The 22513-nt window shown below is 45.6% G+C and overlaps 2 non-coding genes across 2 annotated transcripts; both read right to left on the bottom strand.

Annotated features, from left to right (window-relative positions):
• Window positions 1-1390: 1390 nt before the first annotated feature.
• trnai-aau (transfer RNA isoleucine (anticodon AAU)) lies at window positions 1391-1464 on the bottom strand. Its single transcript has one exon. It is a non-coding gene; the product is annotated as a tRNA-Ile (tRNA).
• Window positions 1465-2022: 558 nt separating this feature from the next.
• On the bottom strand, window positions 2023-2093 carry trnag-gcc (transfer RNA glycine (anticodon GCC)). Its single transcript has one exon. It is a non-coding gene; the product is annotated as a tRNA-Gly (tRNA).
• Window positions 2094-22513: the final 20420 nt, after the last annotated feature.

The raw sequence follows: 22513 nt of genomic DNA, 5'->3' as shown, positions 1-22513 counted from the left end.
TCGTTCTCCATTAAAAAAAAAACCTTTTCAAAATACAAGCCTTGCAGACAGACACGCCTCAGAGGACTTAAGGGTGGCTTCATGTGGGAATGATAAAGTCTCCCCGTCCGGACAGGAAAATGGCACTTTGTTAGACACAAAGAAACAATCAACAACAGACAAATGTCCACAAGCATTTAAGAAGCCGCACCATGTTCTTGCTACAATCTCACACGGATCGCGAGACGCCGGCGGAAATCTTTTTCAAAGTCGTTCTCCGTTAAAAAAAAAAACCTTTCCAAAATACAAACCTTGCAGACAGACACGCCTCAGAGGACTTAAGGGTTGCTTCATGTGGGAATGATAAAGTCTCCCCGTCTGGACAGGAAAATGGCACTTTGTTAGACACAAAAAAACAATCAACAACAGACAAATGTCTACAAGCATTTTAGAAGCCGCACTTGAAATAGCTCTTACATTCGTGTTAGACGCAGGAATCGCCTTTTTATTGACGCTCTTACAAATGCCATGGAAAGCAAAACAAAGCAAAGCAGAGCAGAACAAAACGAACAAAATAAAACCCTCATGTCCTGCACTTGAATATAATGCCGTTACGTGCCGAAGCGGTATTGGACGTCATCCTAGCACTGCAACCCGGGGCGTACGGTATATGGGAACGAGCACACGTCACGAATCGTCTCTAATCACTCCCTGCACTGTAAGGCGCCTTGAAGCGTGCACCCTCAACATTCATCTTTGCGCATCTGTGAAAGGTAAACTCTTGAGCAAACTCTGAACCAGACGCTCAAACTCCAGCTAGGAATAGGGGTAGCATTCCCACGCTACTTGAACACTTTGTTTACGCTCAGTGCTGGATTTTGGGAACTTAAGGACGAGTGGGACTTTTCTCCTATCTGTCAATTCGTTTTGTTTTAGAGACTCTTGGCTGTCTGTGTTGAATAGTGCAGCGTGAAGAAAACGTTTTCGAAAACTGTGCCGGCTCAAAAGTTGTAAGAAATCCTCTCCAGCTCTTTTAAGTCTCTTCAGTTTTGTCATTTAAAGTGAAACTAGATGTATAACTGGAGCCTCACTTATGCAAATATTGCAAATTTACATAAGTGAGGCTCCAGTTCGACATCTAGTTTCACTTTATATGACAGAAGTACGTCAGACTGTGCCGGACTGGGGGATCACTTCCGGTTATTTTTACCATCTTAAACATTTGAAATCCTCCCCTAGGCAATTGTGACACTTCATCTTGGCTCCACCTTGGACACTCTTCAATCTTCCATCACTTCTCTCTTCTCCCACAACACTCTCGTCTGTCGGCAGTATGTGGCGTCTTTGAATTACCACCAATCTCACCACAGCAAGAAAGCAACGGGTTTTGGCAAGAGAGGAGGAGACTACCTGGCCCAAACGGGGATCGAACCCGCGTCCTTGGTGTTATTAGCACCACGCTCTAACCAACTGAGCTAACAGGCCTCGTGCCTGCTTTTCTCTCTGTGCTGCAAAAAATGGAATTCAGGGAAGTTTCTTTTGTCCTTCTTTGAATAGAAAGCCCTGCGATTCAGTGTACGGGCTTTCTCGTGCTGTTTAATGGTTCTTGTAACCCAAATCCTACACTGGCCTGAAGTGCCCCCCCATTTCACAGCATTTTTCAGCTGATTTCAAATGTACCTAAAGGAGAAGCATTATTGAAGACCATCAATTACCAAGAGCTTTTGTCAAAGGTTTTGGTGGTCACTTCTAATGACCACAGAGAGCTATGACCTCGGTTTTACATCTCATCCAAAAGACGGCGCCTTTTTACCACACAGCGTCTCCGTCACTATACTGGGGCATTGGGACCCGCACAGACCTCAGGGTGAGCACCCCACCGCTGGCTCCATTAACACCGCTTCCAGCTGTAAGCTTTGCTTTTCCCTGTAGGTCACCCTCATCCGGGTACTGACCTGGCTCACACCTTCTAAGCTTTAGTGGGTTTTCAGTTGCGAGTTGAAAGGGGATGCAAGTGATGGAGCCGCTCGCTGCAAAAGCCACTGCATTGGCCGGGAATTGAACCCGGGCCTCCCGCGTGGCAGGCGAGAATTCTACCACTGAACCACCAATGCACACTGCAAGGGGCTCCAAAAAAGACGCTTTTTTACCACTCTGTGCTGGATGTTGGGTCCCAAGGGAACTTCTGGACGAGTGAGAATTTTCTGCTATCAAAATTTGGTTTCGGAGACTTTTGGCAGCCTACAGATGCAGCCATTCAAAATGCGCGGGCGATACCGCATTATTTTGCGGTACGCTGTACGCAGTCTACCGCAAGCTACCGGTAAATACCGCGAGTTACCGTAAATTCTCCTATAATACGACAAGCAAAATAATAGTATCCGGAATTTCCGCAAGGTGGAGCTAATAAAGCTCAACCTCTCATGTTTGAGCTGTGGCCATCAAAGTCTTTAACGAAGATATTACTAATAGTATTAATAATGAATGACCTTGGACAAGCTGTAAGTGTAAACTCAAAGTATTGCCCTGGTCAACATTCTTTTTTTCATTGACCGTCTTTGTAAAAGTAACACCACAGCATTTCGCAATCACGCATTTGTTTCCAATCATGCAAAGTACAGTAATTTTTGAGAATCGATTCACCATGCCTTTCACATGCTCATAAAAGAGATTGATTTAGGAACATAAACATATTACCGTATGAAAACTGTACTGTATACAGTATGTATATGTATATTTAATGTCTTAACTGTGCCCGTTTAAGTATTGAATATTCATATCTGATTTTACCACTGAAGGGAAATCTTAGTAGCTGAGCATAAAAAGAATAGGAGCATACTGCAATGCGTGTGAAGGCCATAAACGATATTAATTTTGGAACATAAACATAGAGTATATGGCTGGTCTCGGTACTTTAAAGAAAACATACACGAAACATGGTTTCATTATGACCAGAATCGGTCTTGAGATATTTTTAACTTGATTTACAGTATTTGAGAGGTATGTCTTAACACCGATACTACAGTGCTTAAGTACTGCTCACGTATATGTTTCTAGGTTTATATTATGCATTTCATACGGTCAAATTACTTTTGAGCAACTAATAAGAAGCGCGAAACGGTATGCGTTTTAGTTTCGTTTTGGGCTGGGACCCGTGGATTGATTAGAGATATCAAGTACATACAAGTCATTTTTTAAATGTTGTAGTTCGTCTTGAAAAAATGTTACGAGTACATCATCTATCAACAATTACACAGGTTCTGTTTCCATATTGCGGATTTTGGTTACGTGATATTATTTTCTAGATTTCACGTTGTGATTATATGATATGGGCAAACAGAGCCGCAAAGAAGTACATTATGGGTTGCTGTTGTTTTTTTTGCAGTTTTATCTAGAACAAGCGATGCTTAAACCTTTGTCTGATTCTTGTGAAACTATCCACACGACAGTTACAGTACCTAGGAGTTGACTTCAGTGATGTCACTGATGGGATGTTTCTAAAAATCCATCCTCTGTAAAACGTCTTCTCTAGTTGTCCTGCATATGTATTCGCTAATGAAGCTGTGTGTTCTGAGCCTGGATCTCTACATTTCTGTATGAACCAGCTTAGAGGGCTAAAGACAGCTTGTGTTTAAATTGAGTGTAAGGCAATTTATGCTTCTAAAGTCATGGTCAGCATTTATTATTGTACTGTGCTGTAAACTTGTTCTGTGCCTAGTCACATTATTTTATAGCGTTTATATAGTGTTATCAAATCCGGTGGCGCTGTGTGTTAGTTTCCTGACTCCCATGTCACATGGTCTGTGATTGAAACCTGTGAAACCGGTTTAATTCGTCACAGCCAGCACTCCGGCAGAGAGGGGGTTGTGCTCGTAAAGTAGAAGCAGGCGAGATTTCCAGCGAAAGACACCTCCCCCCCCACCCTCATACGATTCAAATTGTATTACAGCATTGTAATTACACATTGTAATTGTATTACACATTGTACACATGCTTAAAAGAGAAGAGAGAAAACGCAAGCCTTCTTCAGGTGTGAGGGTCTTCTGCTCAGAATGAAACGCTAAAATGTAATGTAGGCTCTGAATGGGTTCAATTATGATTTGGGCTTGATTAAGGTCGCTGCCTTTCATCTAAAACCCTACTTGAATCCTTCGAAACTAAAAATCAGTGTTTGTGAGTTCTAAATAAAGAGGTATCCAGGTAACAGTGATACGGGCGGACAGTCTGGGGAGATCGCCCGTTTTCCATGTAAATAGTTCCCTGGTTCCGCACCCCTTGGTGTTTCTCTCGCTCTCTCTCGGGTCACCTGATCATTAGCTCGAAAGATTTCAGTGCTTTGTGTATATTCTAATGGTAGTGGGGGCAGGGTGTGTGCGAACAGGTTTGGTTGAAATTGCATTGGAGATCTATGTTCTTCACACCTGAAACATTTCCTCTGAAAGCATTTTCTTCGCAGTTTAACCGATCTTGTTACAGCATGTTACAGTTTACTATTATTAACCATATTAATTTTAAGTGCTTAATGCCATTTTTTGACCAGGCACGAATATTCTTAAGTCCATATCTTCGCAAGGGAATCAGTGCGAATTGCAATACTAATTAAATTAAAACTACTAACTACTAACTAATACTAATTAAAACAAACCAGAAACGTGTTGTTCTGTCTAATGACATTACAAGTGGAAAGATTACAGATTTTAATCGTCTTTAATTTTGTTACGTTATACATTTTAGAAACGTTTCATCCATACAAACACCACAAAACTATTTTCGATTGTATTTCTGAATAGTATGTTACACTTAGTTCACTGTTTTAAATACATCTAATTAAGAAAGTTAGGTGTTAGCATAAACTATTAGCAATCAATAATATTAAATTTAGCACTGTAATAAGCTGTTGCACTTTCCCCCGCATCTTGTAAAAATATATTTTCATTGTTCAAATATACATTAAGTCTGACTATCATATAATAAGTTAAATACAAAACTAAAGAAAAAATAGGGTTAAATATAATTCAAAATATTTTGCTAACAATGTTAACTGTTTATGAATAATAAAATGTATTAACTAAGGAGTAGGATGGCACAGTTGTTAGTATGTTTTTTGTTTTGTTTCTTTTTCATAAATACAACAGTAGTACCTGATGTCTCAGTGGCTTTCAAAATTAAATTATGCATGCAAACCTGTGAACCAGAAAGATAACTAAGATACCCATCCATTTATAATGGTGGCGAAGTGGTTAGCATTGCTATCTTGCAGCACTGGGGTCTTAGGTTCAATTTCTGCCATCCTGTGTGTGTGGGGTTTACATGTTCTCTCTGGGTTACATGGTTTTTCTCCATATGTGTGATATGACTCCCTCTCGCACTCCGAAACATACTGGTAAGTTAATTGGTTTATGGGAAAACTGGCCCTGGTGTGTGTGTGTTTGTGTCTGTCTGTCCTGTGATGGACTGGCGCTATGTCCAGGGTGTATTCTGCCTTGTGTCCGTTGCTTACTGGGATAGGCTCCAAATCCTCTGTACTGGATAAAGAGATTAGAAATGGATGGAAGTAAAGGCACTGTGTGGATGGAACTATACACAGTGTTAGAAACCCACGATGAAATGGCAGCATCTCACTGAGAATAAAATATTTTATAGTGCTGGCTTAAGGAAACAGCCTTTCCACCTCTCTTGCACATCAGTATCCATACCTAGTTATTTAAACAAATTGCCTCTAATTATAAACATCTTAATATGCTGGCTCTGTGGATCCGCATCAGCTATGTTTGCCCATTCCTTCAATTCATGTGCATCCAACACACAGTTCAATGCCAGCAACTACACATAATCTAAAATACAATCCTTATTTCAGTATCTATGTAAACATATAGTCTGTTAACTTCATCATCTTCATCAAAAGTATGCCTAACCCCATTAGGAAGTGTTCTTGTTATAAGTGTATTCCTCAGCTTTCCCCAAATTATCTTCTTCTTGCCAACATCTCTAGTCTTTTATCCTGCAATAACTCAGCCAACACTTAAATCTCCAAAAGCTGCTTGTGTTAATTTCTTTAAATCACAAATATCATGTGTAAATACTGGCCATGTAATACTCTGCATTGCGGAATAATAGTTTATTTTAAAGGGAACTAGAGAAATCAAGAAAAGCTTTTTTTCTAGAATTAATAAATGCACATCCTGTTCACTGGGGAAATTAAATCCACACTGAGCAATCTTCAATATGTTCAGAATATGACAGCAAGAATCCTATCAGGGATGCATTACACCTGTTTTCAAGTCCTTGCACTGGTTACCTATCAGATTTCGAGTCAACTTCAAAATCCTTATCCTCCTTATATACTGTCCTACAACTGTTATTATTGATCACCGAATTATTGTACTTGACATGACTTCATTCAGCCTTTCCTGAACGTCTATGACAGGCAGAGAGAGTGCTGTTTCTGGTGCGATCTTTTGCAGCTGACATTTCACTGTTTTAAACGAACAAGAAATTAGATTGCTCATAAATCAGTTATTCTATATAAACACAGCCCTCCGAAATCTATATAAATTGCCCTCCGAAAATCCTCTTTTTCTTGTTCGTTTTAGAGACCTTGATCGAAACTGATTTTAGATGTCAGAAAGGATTTATTTTCTCTGTATTTCCTACATTGCTTTGTCGAGATTTTAACTTTATATCTAAATTTATATCTAGGCTCAGATTTCAACTATAAATCGAACAGTAATTAATAGCAGTAAATACTGATGTTTTGCGCCCTCTTACCACAAAAATATATGTTTTGTAGTTGGGATTAACTTTATTTCGTACGCGTAGCTACTCCGATTCGGACACCGAACAGTTAAAGATGGCGGCAAATCAGACACCCAGAGAGGGGGGGGGGGGGCGTCTTCTTGCCTCCATAACTAAAATGCCAAATAGGAGTGGCTTAAGCGACATACACAGTCGTGTAACTGACAGTTTGAGGTAGTCTATCGTGTAAATTTCGCTTTGTTGCTGATAGGTTAAGCTTTCGAAACTCTGCCCCAAAGTCATGTGACTGATTTTTCGCCCTGTTTCGTTGGTTAAACGCAATGATCACAAGCACCACCGTGGTAACTGGGATGTGTAGTTTTTAATTCCGTTTGAATTATAACTGTACGTACTGTCTTCATATTTGGCCAGGGCTTTAAAGAGAAGGCGCGCCAAAAAAATTCGGTGCCGTCGTCTCCGCATTAAAGGTACCCCCGTGCTGGAAGAATTTGACCTCGGAACGTTTGCCCAGCGTAGTTATAGTGGACATAAAAACAAGAGTTCGCTGGCATTATATCCTAGAAGACACAGACCGGCACCAGACCGGTAAATGCTTGATGAACTAGGGATTGGACAGTTTCCAAGTGCTTGTACAATCGATGGAAATGTTCAAATAAATGTGCAAAAGAAATAAACAAAATAATTATTTATTTCTTTATCATATTGGCTAGCTAATGTCCTCTCTTTGCTAGTTAGTGGCTGTGTTTCTGCGTTGGGTAGCAACGGGTGACTGTTCTCAGGCGGAAGATGTAAACAGCTTAATTTTCGTGTTAAATAATTTTTAAAAATTAAAATTCATTCTATACAGCAATCACATATTTGGGTACCGTTTCATAAAAATTTCATGCTTAAAATGTTTAGGGAGAAATGGAAGACTGGTGTGTATTTTTTCTTTAAACTATTGTAGTGGCAATGCTTGTTAATAAGACAGAATTAAGCGTTGGTATGCTCCTAAAGGAGGCCCCATCTCACCCTCCATCTCTGTGGTGCAGCCACAGAGAAAGAATTCATGCAAGCTGATTTAAGATGTTTTTCTTTTGATAACAAGCAAGCTCCCAGACGGGGATGCAATTAGCTAAGCCTGGCTATCATGATCAATGGTCATCCACTGGCGCCTATCTGTCTAGGGAGTGCCGAATGGACATCTGGACTGCATTTCTAAGTGTCAAGAGTAAGTGACTTATATCTCACCTTGACCAACCAATCAGGGACTGGCAGGGCGTGGTAATACCACGTGGGTCTCCAATGCCCGCCAAACTCTCAACCAATCAGCACACATCTGGGTCTTGATCAAAAAGGGAGCGCAAGCTCAGTTCTGGGCTCTCCTTGGCCATTTTCACGCATCCTCAGAGACAATCACGTGACAACTGCTGTTGTCTGCAAAAGGACTTGGACTTTGTTCTAAGCGCGAGGCCGAGGATCCCGTACGTATTCAGAATTCTACCAACGTGAATGCTCCGCTTGATCAACGGCAGCCTACAGTTGGACCCTCGTCGACAACCTGAATAGCTTATTCAGAAGCAGCGCTGGACCGGGAACGAACCAGCTTCTTCCCAGGCAAAAGAGTGACTTGTGAGGACTCGCGGTCACACTCTGTGCATAGAGACTTTCTACTAGCCAGCCGGACTGCTGGTAGATCCCTTCGGAGCAACGACTGCCCTGCGCGCCGCAGTCAGATTCCTCCGCCCGTCCTACTCCGAGCTGCACCTCGACTGGTTGGCCGGTAGCCAGAGGACGCCGACACAACGCCCATTGGACAACCGCTGCAACAGAGCCTGTCAGCTGGTTTGGTGTTCGTGCCGGGAAATTCCAAATCCAAACACAGTGGATAAGTAAACCCCATGTTCTACATTGCGTCTCGAGAATTTAATTGTACCTCAACACAAGTTGTTATCAATTTAATTCATGAGTAATGTATTTACTTCCGAGTTTAGAGTAACAGTGGGTAATAACACTGATTAGCGATTTGGTAACCGAACGATATATATTGACATATATTCTCTGTTGTGTATCTCTTTGTGTTTGCATCTCTTCGAGATTATATACCTTGTATATTGATAACCCTCACAGTAAGGTCTGCCGCTCGTATCCAGGCAGACTAGTATATGTTTGGTGCACAGTTTATATTAATAAATGTATCTCGTGTATTGAACCCGTGTGTGTGCGTTGTTAGTTGTTCTGACGATTGATTTTCTAAAAGCCCCAACGAACAACCTCGTGATTACTGCTACAATTGATAATTGTCTCAGTAAACCCATCAAACCACTACATTTAATGGCGTCCCTGGGTGGGCGAGTTTAGAATGAAATGAGAATCAATCGCACAGAATAACTGATATTGCTGTGAGTTCAAGTTCAGCACAGCACCGCGGCTTCTATACGCGAATACCGGGTGTGCTGATAACTGCGTAAAGAAATCCCCCTGTTTTCTAGCGTTTAGTGTAACGTGTACTGATTGGAAATCCATCTGCTCGGGTGTTTAGATTCCATACTGTATTTTGGTAAAAGAAAAAAAAGTAATACTCTTAAAGTTTCTCTGACGTAATGACAATGGCTGCTAAAATGTCTGAAGTGGAGTCGCTTATAAGTACTATTTCTAGCGACGACAATCCTGGTTACTGGAGCGGTATCGAAAAGTTGAACTTTGATGATATTGAGAAGCTGCAAGTAGATTTAGTAGCTAAGGTAGCGAACCAGCTTAACACAGGAGGGTCCGTGAACGCAGTTCAGGTCCTATCGAGTTTCGCCTTAAATCTAGCTAAACAGCTGGAACTGTCTTTGTCCGAGCTGACAAAGTTTCAAAAGCTTCAGGGAAAGCTAGAAAGATATAAGGCGGAGCGAGTTGAGTTGTTGGATATAATCAGAGAAAAGAGAGTGAAAAATGAGGAAAGTGAAGACAGACTCAGGGAAGTTTTAGGTAAATTAGATGACCTGTCTGCTAGAGAAACTGCGGCTGAGGTAGCTAGGAGAGACCTGGAAGCGAGCTTGAAAGAAAAAGAAAAAGAAATTGAGCGTTTAAATGAGCTCAGCCAGGAAAGGCAAAAGGAGTTAGATGCTGCCGTACTGGAAGCAAAACAGGCTAGATCCCACTTGCATGCCAGCCCACCTAGCAGCCCGGAGCGCTCACCCAGCGCGCCGGGAGGAGGTTTCTCCCGGCCAGGGTCTGTGGTCGGATCGGCATGGGGGAGATCGCCGAGTCCTGCGCGAGACGCAAGGGCGATGCAATTCAGGCATAGACCCCCTGCTCCTGATCACGGCCGTCCCCCTGCCCGCGGAGAAACCGTAAAAATTAACCTCCACTCCCTGAGGCAGTTAGCCAAAGATGTAGAAAGGTTTGACCCGTCAGTGTCAGGGAATAATGTGGAAACCTACATCGATGAGCCGAGACATACTTTGCAGTTTATGCCCGGAGCGTCCGAACAGGAAAAGGCTATGTTAGTAAGGAAAACTACTAGCCGAGCGGTCCACGAGTGGATGTCTAGACAAGGACCGGAGGTCTGTAATAGCTTTGAGGAGCTGTGTCAGGCAATGATCGGAGAATTTTCGGCTTTTATCGATCCCATAGCTGCCGTGGCCGCTGCGCACCATATTAAACACGAAAAAGCTGAAGCCCCTCGCGACTATTATGAGAGGCTTAGGCGCACTTATTTTGCAGGGCGGAATGAAGAGGGTTGCGAAGAGAACGTGAATTTCAAAGGTTTATTCATTGCTAATCTGCATCCCTCAATCAGGAAAATGATTGTGATGCACACTGATGCAAAAGCGATGAAAATGGCTGACATTAGAAGGTTGGCTCAAAAAGCCTGGGGAGCTGAAGTCTCTGCTTCCTCAGAGCGAAAACCTGCTAAAACGGCCGTGTTCGCCACTAAAGCCAGCAGGGTTGACGACTCGCCTCAGCTCGAGGGAGCTGAGGTTCCTGAGCCCGCTAAGCCCCGGCGCAAAATAGGCAGGCAGGACCGCACTAAGCGTCAGAGCCGCCGTGAGCGCTACGGGGAAGGCAAGGGCACAGGCAGAGCCTATCAGAAGGCTGGACGAAGGGAGTCGACTGCAACCCGCCTGGACAGGCTTGAACAAGCCCTGCTTGAGAGATCAGGACAGGGTAAACCTTCCGCACTGAATGCCGGAAGCGTGAATGAGCTTAGTGGGACCACGCCCCTTCTCACTGGAGGAGGCGGGGATCCATCCCAAACCCCTCCCTCAGTCTATCTGATTGGGTGGGAGGGTTCCTGCCTGGAAGAAGGCTGTGACTCTGAGTTGGGCGCTGACCCCGCCCCTGAAGTCAAAGAAAAGGCAGGCTTCCAACAATTCTTAGGGAATCTCAGCCAGAAAGGCAAAGCAAGGCGTATTTATATCAAGGTTTCTCTTGAAAACGTCTTAGATAGAGAAGCACTGGTTGACACTGGGGCTGAAATTAGTTTGATGTCAGCCGATCTACTCAGCGAGCTCAAACGAGTAGCGAAAGGAAAAGGCATCAGACTTAAGGTAGAACCGTGTAAGATAGATATTTCCAGCTATACCCAGGATCATGCCAGGATCACACACCGAGTGTGGGTGGCACTTAGGTTCGGGCCAATGAACGTGGTGCATCCTGTTTACATCTCTAGGTTTAAAACAGAGCCACTACTCATTGGCCAAGACCTGCTTGACAGGCTGGAGCCTCTGGTGGACTGCCAGCGTGGAAAATTGTGGGCTCAGGTCAAGCACCCTAAGCCTGTCGTACAGCAAAAAGGGGGGTTCAGTGGTTATGCTGTGATCACACAGTGCCCACTGAACACCATAGCTGAGTTGGAGGATTCTCCTGGTTCCTCTGGACGAGAAATAAATGTCTCTTCTTGCTTTCCAAAACTACAGGGAAGTCCTGCCCAGGCCAGCACTCCCACGGTCTCCCAACTACAGGAGCAGTGCTCCGAGCAGCTGCTTGACCCGCCAGGTAAAGCACACCCCTTTTTCATCCCTGAAGAAGAGTGGATCTCCCTGTCCGGTAATGAATGGGAGTCCTTTCTGTGCGCCCTGGTACCTCAGGGGGACAAGGACTACCACCCCATGGTGGTGGGAGGGGTCCAGGTGGCAGAAGTGCAGGTTGATGATGTAATTCTCAGCCTCAGCTCTGAGAAGTCCATAATCAGTGAAGGTCTGTTCGAGGACCTGTCGCGAAGCCGTCAGGTGACCCTGGTGACGCAATCACAGGGTCTGTGGTGGGCACCCCCACCTCATAGGTCCATTTGGAGCAAAGGAAGCTGTGCAGCTTCCATCTCCATCGGAAAAAGGAAGTTTGCTCACTACTTCCAGGTAGCACCTCAGCTGACCCATTCGGTCTGTATTGGTGCAGACCTGTTGGTTCGACTGGGCGCCCAGCTGGACACAGTAAACAGTGTGCTGTGGACACGGGTGAACCCAGATGCCCACTCTCTAAGCGGCGACCTCGAGAACATTCGGTCAGGTCAGACGATTCCTCAGGCCTGCCAGGTAGTAAACGAATCGGACCTGATCGTTCCTGCGTCAACAGCAGGGTTTCCGGTACGCCTTGTCCTAAAGAAGGGACAGAGGATGGATGCTGGCCGAGATCAGGCATGTGTTGACCCAGCTCTCCCGTGCAGGGGCCAAACTGTCTCTGGCTAAGGGACAGTGGTGTAGGACCCAAGTGGAGTACGTGGGACTATTGGTTGGAGCCCAAGGCATACAGCCACAGTCCAGCAGAGTCCAAGCTATCCAGAATATGAAGTCGCCCACTAACCTGTCTGAACTGCGCAGCTTTCTGGGAGTATGTAATTATTCCCGGCAGTTCATTGAGGATTACGCTGAAATAGCAAGGCCCCTCCACAAGCTGCTGCAGAAAGACGTGCCCTTTGAGTGGGGACCTTCCTCAGAACAGGCTGTGATGGAGCTGAAGCGCAGACTCGGTAGTGCGCCGTGCTTGGCCTACCCTGACAAAAATAAGGTCTTCTACCTTGAAGCAGGGTTCTCAGAGCACTGCCTTGGGGCTGCTCTGAGTCAGGAATATGACCAAGAGCGAAGGGTGGTGGCGTATGCCAGTCGAGCCCTGAACCCAGTGGAGCAAAAGTTCTTGGACTGCGAGAAGGCCCTGTTGTCTACGGTCTGGTCGGTAGAACACTTCCGTAGTTATGTAGGGGGACAAAAGATCATCATCGAAACCTGCCACCAACCTGTGACATTCCTGCATAGCCAGAGACTGAAAGCGGGCAGGGTGTCAAATAGCAGGATTGTGGCATGGATGATGGCCCTACAAGGCTATGAGATAGAGGTACGTTATGCACAGAGCAAGAAAATGTACCTGGGACAGGGCCTGGCTTTGGGCCAAGTGTGTCACGGCTGTGACACTGACATGGAAGCTCCAGAAACAATTCCCGCTGCTGAGCTACCGAACAATCACCGGTACTACGATGAAAACGTGGGCCAGGGCTTACCCATGGCCTATGTTGACGGTTGCTCTTTTCGCCACAAACAGCAGGTGCTAGCAGGGGTAGGAGTAGTCTGGCAAGACAATACTCCCTGTGGGCCGACCCGCTATAAGCTAGGACCAAAGACTAGTCAGTATGCGGAAGTAGCTGGGGTGCTGATCACCCTCCAGCAGGCCCTGACAAATGGCCTTAAACAATTTGTCATCTGTAGTGACTCGAACTACGCCCGACATAGCTTCGTGTCCCATCTTCCGTATTGGAAGGGTAACGGCATGAAAAATGCCCGGGGCAAGGAAGTAAAGAACAAAGAGTTGTTCCTGGCCAGTGACAAGCTCACGACCGAGGCTGGAATGATGGTTTACTGGAGGAAGGTGAAGGGACACTCCCAGGTGAAGAGACCCGACAAAGACGGGAATGATGAGGCTGACCGGCTGGCTAAATCTGGCGCCTTAGAGGGTGAACCCTGGCAGTTCCAGCAGGAATGGCTACTCCCAGAAACCGTGGCTGAGGTCAAGGCGGTCACCCGAAGCAGGGCTAGACAGGATGTCGGAGCTGACCCTCAATCTGTAGTGCTTGGGTCACAGGGTTTTAACACCGATCTTGCGGAAATGCAGAAACAGGACCCAGCAATTGGGCTAATGTATCAGCATATCGCTGACCCAGTGCGTCAACCTCTTTCGGAGCAGGTGCTGAGCCAGTCTCCAGAGCTGAAGGAGCTGGCAGAGGTGAAAGACAACCTAAAAATTATAAAGGGGTTGTTGGTTTGTGTACCAGTTGCACAAGGTGTCCCAAAGTGGGTAGTTCCCCGCTGCCATCGGGGGGTCATGATCCAACACGCTCATGACGAGCCCTGTGGGGGTCACCGGGGAATCAAGGCCACGTACGACACTATCCAGCAGGTGGCATTCTGGCCTCACATGGGCCAAGACATCGCCGCGTATGTAAAGGGGTGTCTGACGTGTAGCCAGTTCCAACCATCACGGCCCTTGCACCGTGCACCACTCCAGAAAAAGGGCATGACATTCCCCTGGTCCAATCTACAAATGGATTGGGTGGGGCCGCTGGTGAGGTCATCCAGAGGGAACAAATATTTCCTCACGGTTACGTGTGCATTCACAAAATGGATTGAGTGCCTCCCAGCACCCAACGACACGGCAGAGACAACTGCAGTGCTGTTGGTGAACCATGTGTTCAGTCGATGGGGACTCCCCCTGACCGTGGACTCGGATCAGGGAACCCATTTCACAGCTACAGTAATGGCAACCCTGTGGAATATGCTTGGGGTCAAGGCCCAGTTGCATATCTCCTACCACCCTCAATCCTCGGGCCAGGCAGAAAGGGCAAACCGAACGGTGGTTAGTATGCTCAAAAAGTTTGTCTCCACCAGCAGTAGGGACTGGGACATTAAGCTGCCCCTGGTTCTGATGGCCATCCGAGCCACGCCCCATTGCTCTACGGGGGTCCCACCTTTTGAGATGATGACAGGTCGGAAGATGACTCTTCCCCTACACTGTCTTTATGGGGTGGAGGACCTGAGCACGATGGGGGCTGCTACGGCCCATCAGTATGTGTCAGCGAGCACATCTGCAGGCAACCTTTGCTTTTGCCCAGAACAATCTGGGAAGGAGTGCAGAGGGTAGGAAAGCATACTATGACCGAAAGGCAGTTAACCAGGAACTCCAAGTAGGAGACAAGGTCCTGTACTTCCAATTTGCCAAACCCACAGGGGTGGCCCGGAAATTCTTACCCAGTTGGACAGGACCCCACGAGATTGTCGATAAGGTATCACCGGTAGCTTATCGAATTCGGATTGAAAAAGGAAGGCAATCTCTGGTCTATAAGTGGGTGCATCGCAACCACCTCCGGTTGTATCGCCCACCTCAAATGGCGCCGGAGGACACAGAATAGGGTTAAAAGTCTAAACCCGATCAAGAGGGGGGTGCCCCTTTGTAGCTGCAGGTAGTTAGGTACTGTAGTGTAGGTCCTCCTAGGAAAATATATTCAAAATTATAGTGGAACTGTACCATGTGCCTCATCTGTGTTCCAGAATGGGAATCCTAAAACTGCCACGGCTGGTCCTGACAGTGCTGTGGATCGCTTCGACACAGCCCCTTGAAGTTGTGGAACCCGGTCCTCCTACCGGCATAGTCCTGCAGGACGCTCCCGGATTGTTGTTAACAAATTGCAGAACATATACTCAGCGAGTGTATGTGCGGCTGGACCCAAGTGATGTGTTTCGGAAGCACATCAACATGAACAGTAGGGTGTCCCATCATGGCAGGCAGTGGGCTAAGGATGCTGTATGGCATGCCCAGCTAGACACTATACACATGCTCCGAGAGCTGAGGAAGGCAACAGTCAGCCAGGAGGAGATGACAGGCCTCAGCCGCCCCAAAAGGTTCTTGGGGGGTCTGATTGCTGCGGCCTCCACCGTGGGCTCGCTATTTTCAGCTGGTCTGTTTGCTGCTTACACTGTCACCCTGACCACCCTGAGAAGGCAGGTGTCTGGGTTACTTAAGGAAATGCCAGAAATTCAGGACAGGCTGTATCAACAGCAGCAGCGGCTGGAAAGCCTAGGGAAAACCTTACAGGGCACAATATTAGCAGTAAACCTTCATGCAGCAGTGTTAAATAACACCCTCCACACCGTGGGCAGGATTGTCGACGTGTTACAGTGGGATTATGCTTACGTGCAACAGGTCAGGATGCTGATGCAGGATTTGCTTAGGGAGCTTAGTGCCACGATAACTAGCTTAGCCATGGGACAGATTCCAACTTACTTGGTTCCACTGTCCTTAGTAGAAGAAGTACTTAGGACAACCACTTCTGAGATGGTGCAGCCATTACAGGTACATTTTGCATACAGTCTAGGCAGTGCCATTCCTATACATGTCAACCCCGAAGCCAAGGAAATAGGTTTCCTGTTGAACCTTCCCATCGTGAGTGGCAAGGATATCTATAGACTCAAGTCTATATCGAACGTTGGCTTCTGGAGGGGGGACATGCATGTGAAGTTGACCACCCCACCGCTCGTAGCTTACCAGGAGGATGATCCAAATTTGTATCTTGTTCCAAACCTGGAACTGTGTATATCAACCAAGGATATCCACTGGGTATGCCCAAGTAAGCCATTCCTTAGGGACACAACTCAGAGGTTGTGTGGTATCAGAAAGGGGGCTGCCACTGAAAAGTGTAAAGCCACAGTGACGAGCAAAAGTGAGGTTAACGAACCCCAGGTTGAGCAGGTGGGAAAGAAATGGCTGGTCAGCACACCACAGTTAACGGTTACAATAACATATGACAGGCATGATACAGCTACCGAAGTGCAGCTACCCAACCAAACAGTTTTTCTACAAGTTCCTGAAGGAGCGATAGTGCATCTCAACGATTTAGCACTGTATCACCTGGAGTCAGAACTATACGAAACGGAACTCGAGATTGTGGACGCTTTCAGAGGACACGGCATTGACTTGGATGAGAGAATCCAAGAGACAGTAAGTCTTGAGGGTGTACAGGTAGTCGAATTTGTTCTTAACGACACAAACTTAAAAACTACACTGGTAGGTCCCAAGCACAGTCGTTGTGGATCCTCTGGGGCGCTAGGAACAATAAACGTGGTCATCTTGACACTGCTGCTGGGTAGCTGGATCATGGCTGGGGTAATGTGTTGGATGCTGTTCTCTTGTATCAAAGCCTTGCGGGGTAGTTTGAATGAGACAAAGGGAGCAATGGTTTATCACCGAAATCAGGTAACCACTCCCAAACGTCTGCCTGCTGCAGAGCTATCCGATACTGATAGTGAACTGCCGGAAGTTTAAGGTCTAGAGCTAATGATGATGCCCAATGCCTCATTCCTAGGTACCTTATAACTGAGAGCAGGTATACGCAACGTTCTTTCCAACACTATTTCCTGTACAAATTCTCGAGAGGTAATGTGAATATTGGGTGGTAGAATCCACCGTGGTACAACAAACATCACTTAACTCTGTTTTTGTTTTGAAGGCAACAACGCCTCAGGACCTCGTGACCTTCAAAAAGGGGGGATATGTAGCGGCAATGCTTGTTAATAAGACAGAATTAAGCGTTGGTATGCTCCTAAAGGAGGCCCCATCTCACCCTCCATCTCTGTGGTGCAGCCACAGAGAAAGAATTCATGCAAGCTGATTTAAGATGTTTTTCTTTTGATAAGAAGCAAGCTCCCAGACGGGGATGCAATTAGCTAAGCCTGGCTATAATGATCAATGGTCATCCACTGGCGCCTATCTGTCTAGGGAGTGCCGAATGGACATCTGGACTGCATTTCTAAGTGTCAAGAGTAAGTGACTTATATCTCACCTTGACCAACCAATCAGGGACTGGCAGGGCGTGGTAATACCACGTGGGTCTCCAATGCCCGCCAAACTCTCAACCAATCAGCACACATCTGGGTCTTGATCAAAAAGGGAGCGCAAGCTCAGTTCTGGGCTCTCCTTGGCCATTTTCGCGCATCCTCAGAGACAATCACGTGACAACTGCTGTTGTCTGCAAAAGGACTTGGACTTTGTTCTAAGCGCGAGGCCGAGGATCCCGTACGTATTCAGAATTCTACCAACGTGAATGCTCCGCTTGATCAACGGCAGCCTACAGTTGGACCCTCGTCGACAACCTGAATAGCTTATTCAGAAGCAGCGCTGGACCGGGAACGAACCAGCTTCTTCCCAGGCAAAAGAGTGACTTGTGAGGACTCGCGGTCACACTCTGTGCATAGAGACTTTCTACTAGCCAGCCGGACTGCTGGTAGATCCCCTCGGAGCAACGACTGCCCTGCGCGCCGCAGTCAGATTCCTCCGCCCGTCCTACTCCGAGCTGCACCTCGACTGGTTGGCCGGTAGCCAGAGGACGCCGACACAACGCCCATTGGACAACCGCTGCAACAGAGCCTGTCAGCTGGTTTGGTGTTCGTGCCGGGAAATTCCAAATCCAAACAGTGGATAAGTAAACCCCATGTTCTACATTGCGTCTCGAGAATTTAATTGTACCTCAACACAAGTTGTTATCAATTTAATTCATGAGTAATGTATTTACTTCCGAGTTTAGAGTAACAGTGGGTAATAACACTGATTAGCGATTTGGTAACCGAACGATATATATTGACATATATTCTCTGTTGTGTATCTCTTTGTGTTTGCATCTCTTCGAGATTATATACCTTGTATATTGATAACCCTCACAGTAAGGTCTGCCGCTCGTATCCAGGCAGACTAGTATATGTTTGGTGCACAGTTTATATTAATAAATGTATCTCGTGTATTGAACCCGTGTGTGTGCGTTGTTAGTTGTTCTGACGATTGATTTTCTAAAAGCCCCAACGAACAACCTCGTGATTACTGCTACAATTGATAATTGTCTCAGTAAACCCATCAAACCACTACACTATCAAGACCAGCCATACACAGTACAGTTTATGTACATACAGTAATGTTTATGTTCCTAAATTAATATCGTTTATGACCTTCAGATGCGTTATGCTCCTCTTCTTTTTATGCTCAGCTACTAAAATTTCCCTTTAGTGGTAAAATTCCATATAAATATTCAAAACTAAGCGGATTGAAATGTGCACAGTAAAGACATTAGATGATTAAATCTTTTCACTACCAACCAATGCACCACGAGTGCCCCTGTCGGTCATTTTGGCCAGCCAATCACTTACCGCGGTGCCCTACGGTGCCCTGCGGGTTGGTTACTGTACCACGGGTTTTTACCGCTCATTTTGAATGGCTGCATCTGTAGGTTGTCTCTCGCAGTGTTCAGGAATTGCATTCCGAAACTGAGTCAGATCAAAAGTTGTAAGAAAAGCACCTATGGTGCCGGTTCTAACAGCTTTATTGATTCGATGTTAAAGGCCGGAAATGGGGCACAAGACACGCGACCGCAAAAAGCGTCGCCATCTGCTTCCAGCTGCAAAATGCCGTTTGCGGACGCTGAAGCATTTGAACTTGAACTTTATTGCCATATGTAACCGGTACTGGTACAATGGAATTCTTACTTACAGAAGGTCTCTCGATTGTAAAACAAGTGTAAAAAACAAGACAAAGTGCAAACAGTGCATCAAGACAATGTACAAACAAACAATAGACAATGTGCAAGTAAACATGTAGACATTTCTTTCCAAGGCAGCGGGTACAAGCGATCTCGCGTTTTAAAACCACCAGGAAAAGCAAAAAGGCACTTTTCCTTGCTTGCGCCGGCACACAACGACGTGAGGAGGACACCGTAGTCGGCAGGATTCGAACTTGCGCGGGGAGACCCCAATGGATTTCTAGTCCATTGCCTTAACCACTCGGACACGACTACAGCAAGTGCCGCCATTGCTGCGTTCTTGCTACAATCTCACATGGATCGCGAGGCGCCGGCGGAAACCTTTTTCAAAGTCGTTCTCCATTAAAAAAAAAACCTTTCCAAAATACAAGCCTTGCAGACAGACACACCTCAGAGGACCTAAGGGTTGCTTCATGTGGGAATGATAAAGTCTCCCCGTCCGGACAGGAAAATGGCACTTTGTTAGACACAAAAAAACAATCAACAACAGACAAATGTCTACAAGCATTTTAGAAGCCGCTCTTGAAATAGCTCTTACATTCGTGTTAGACGCAGGAATCGCCTTTTTATTGACGCTCTTACAAACGCCATGGAAAGCAAAACAAAGCAAAGCAGAGCAGAACAAAACGAACAAAATAAAACCCTCATGTCCTGCACTTGAATATAATGCCGTTACGTGCCGAAGCGGTATTGGACGTCATCCTAGCACTGCAACCCGGGGCGTACGGTATATGGGAACGAGCACACGTCACGAATCGTCTCTAATCACTCCCTGCACTGTAAGGCGCCTTGAAGCGTGCACCCTCAACATTCATCTTTGCGCATCTGTGAAAGGTAAACTCTTGAGCAAACTCTGAACCAGACGCTCAAACTCCAGCTAGCATTAGGGGTAGCATTCCCACGCTACTTGAACACTTTGTTTACGCTCAGTGCTGGATTTTGGGAACTTTAGGACGAGTGGGACTTTTCTCCTATCTGTCAATTCGTTTTGTTTTGGAGACTCTTGGCTGTCTGTGTTGTATAGTGCAGCGTGAAGAAAACGTTTTCGAAAACTGTGCCGGCTCAAAAGTTGTAAGAAATCCTCTCCAGCTCTTTTAAGTCTCTTCAGTTTTGTCATTTAAAGTGAAACTAGATGTATAACTGGAGCCTCACTTATGCAAATGGTGAGGCTCCAGTTCGACATCTAGTTTTACTTTATATGACAGAAGTACGTCAGACTGCGCCGGACTGGGGGATCACTTCCGGTTATTTTTACCATCTTAAACATTTGAAATCCTCCCCTAGGCAATTGTGACACTTCATCTTGGCTCCACCTAGGACACTCTTCAATCTTCCATCACTTCTCTCTTCTCCCGCAACACTCTCGTCTTTCGGTAGTATGTGGCGTCTTTGCATTACCACCAATCTCACCACAGCAAGAAAGCAACAGGTTTTGGCAAGAGAGGAGGAGACTGCCTGGCCCGAACAGGGATCGAACCAGTGACTTTGGCGTTACTAGCACCACGCTCAAGCCAACTGAGCTAACAGGTCTTGTTCCCACTGTCCTCTCTGTGCTGCAAAAAATGGAATTCAGGGAAGTTTCTTTTGTCCTTCTTTGAATAGAAAGCCCTGCAATTCAGTGTACGGGCTTTCTCGTGCTGTTTAATGGTTCTTCAAAAATTCAAATTCAAATCCTACACTGGCCTGAAGTCCCCCCCCATTTCACAGCATTTTTCAGCTGATTTCAAATGTACCTAAAGGAGAAGCATTATTGAAGACCATCAATTACCAAGAGCTTTTGTCAAAGGTTTTGGTGGTCACTTTTAATGACCACAGAGAGCTATGACCTCGGTTTTACATCTCATCCAAAAGACAGCGCCTTTTTACCACACAGCGTCTCCGTCACTATACTGGGGCATTGGGACCCGCACAGACCTCAGGGTGAGCGTCCCACCGCTGGCTCCATTAACACCGCTTCCAGCTGTAAGCTTTGCTTTTCCCTGTAGGTCATCCTCATCCGGGTACTGACCTGGCTCACAGCTTCTAAGCTTCAGTGGGTTTTCAGTTGCGAGCTGAAAGGGGATGCAAATGATGGAGCCGCTCGCTGCAAAAGCCACTGCATTGGCCAGGAATCAAACCCGGGCCTCCCGCGTGGCAGGCGAAAATTCTACCACTGAACCACCAATGCACGCTGCAGGGGTCTACAAAAAAGACGCTTTTTTACCACTCTGTGCTGGATGTTGGGTCCCAAGGGAACTTCTGGACGAGTGAGAATTTTCTGCTATCAAAATTTGGTTTCGGAGACTTTTGGCAGCCTACAGATGCAGCCATTCAAAATGCGCGGGCGATACCGCATTATTTTGCGGTACGCTGTACGCAGTCTACCGCAAGCTACCGGTAAATACCGCGAGTTACCGTAAATTCTCCTATAATACGACAAGCAAAATAATAGTATCCGGAATTTCCGCAAGGTGGAGCTAATAAATCTCAACCTCTCATGTTTGAGCTGTGGCCATCAAAGTCTTTAACGAAGATATTACTAATAGTATTAATAATGAATGACCTTGGACAAGCTGTAAGTGTAAACTCAAAGTATTGCCCTGGTCAACATTCTTTTTTTCATTGACCGTCTTTGTAAAAGTAACACCACAGCATTTCGCAATCACGCATTTGTTTCCAATCATGCAAAGTACAGTAATTTTTGAGAATCGATTCACCATGCCTTTCACATGCTCATAAAAGAGATTGATTTAGGAACATAAACATATTACCGTATGAAAACTGTACTGTATACAGTATGTATATGTATATTTAATGTCTTAACTGTGCCCGTTTAAGTATTGAATATTCATATCTGATTTTACCACTGAAGGGAAATCTTAGTAGCTGAGCATAAAAAGAATAGGAGCATACTGCAACGCGTGTGAAGCCATAAACGATATTAATTTTGGAACATAAACATACAGTATATGGCTGGTCTCGGTACTTTAAAGAAAACATACACGAAACATGGTTTCATTATGACCAGAATCGGTCTTGAGATATTTTTAACTTGATTTACAGTATTTGAGAGGTATGTCTTAACACCGATACTACAGTGCTTAAGTACTGCTCACGTATATGTTTCTAGGTTTATATTATGCATTTCATACGGTCAAATTACTTTTGAGCAACTAATAAGAAGCGCGAAACGGTATGCGTTTTAGTTTCGTTTTGTGCTGGGACCCGTGGATTGATTAGAGATATCAAGTACATACAAGTCAT

This window comes from Atractosteus spatula, unplaced genomic scaffold, assembly GCF_055471065.1.
Source record: "Atractosteus spatula isolate fAtrSpa1 unplaced genomic scaffold, fAtrSpa1.hap1 Scaffold_81, whole genome shotgun sequence".
NCBI classification, from domain to species: domain Eukaryota; kingdom Metazoa; phylum Chordata; class Actinopteri; order Semionotiformes; family Lepisosteidae; genus Atractosteus; species Atractosteus spatula.
This window is presented reverse-complemented; position numbering and strand designations above follow the sequence as displayed.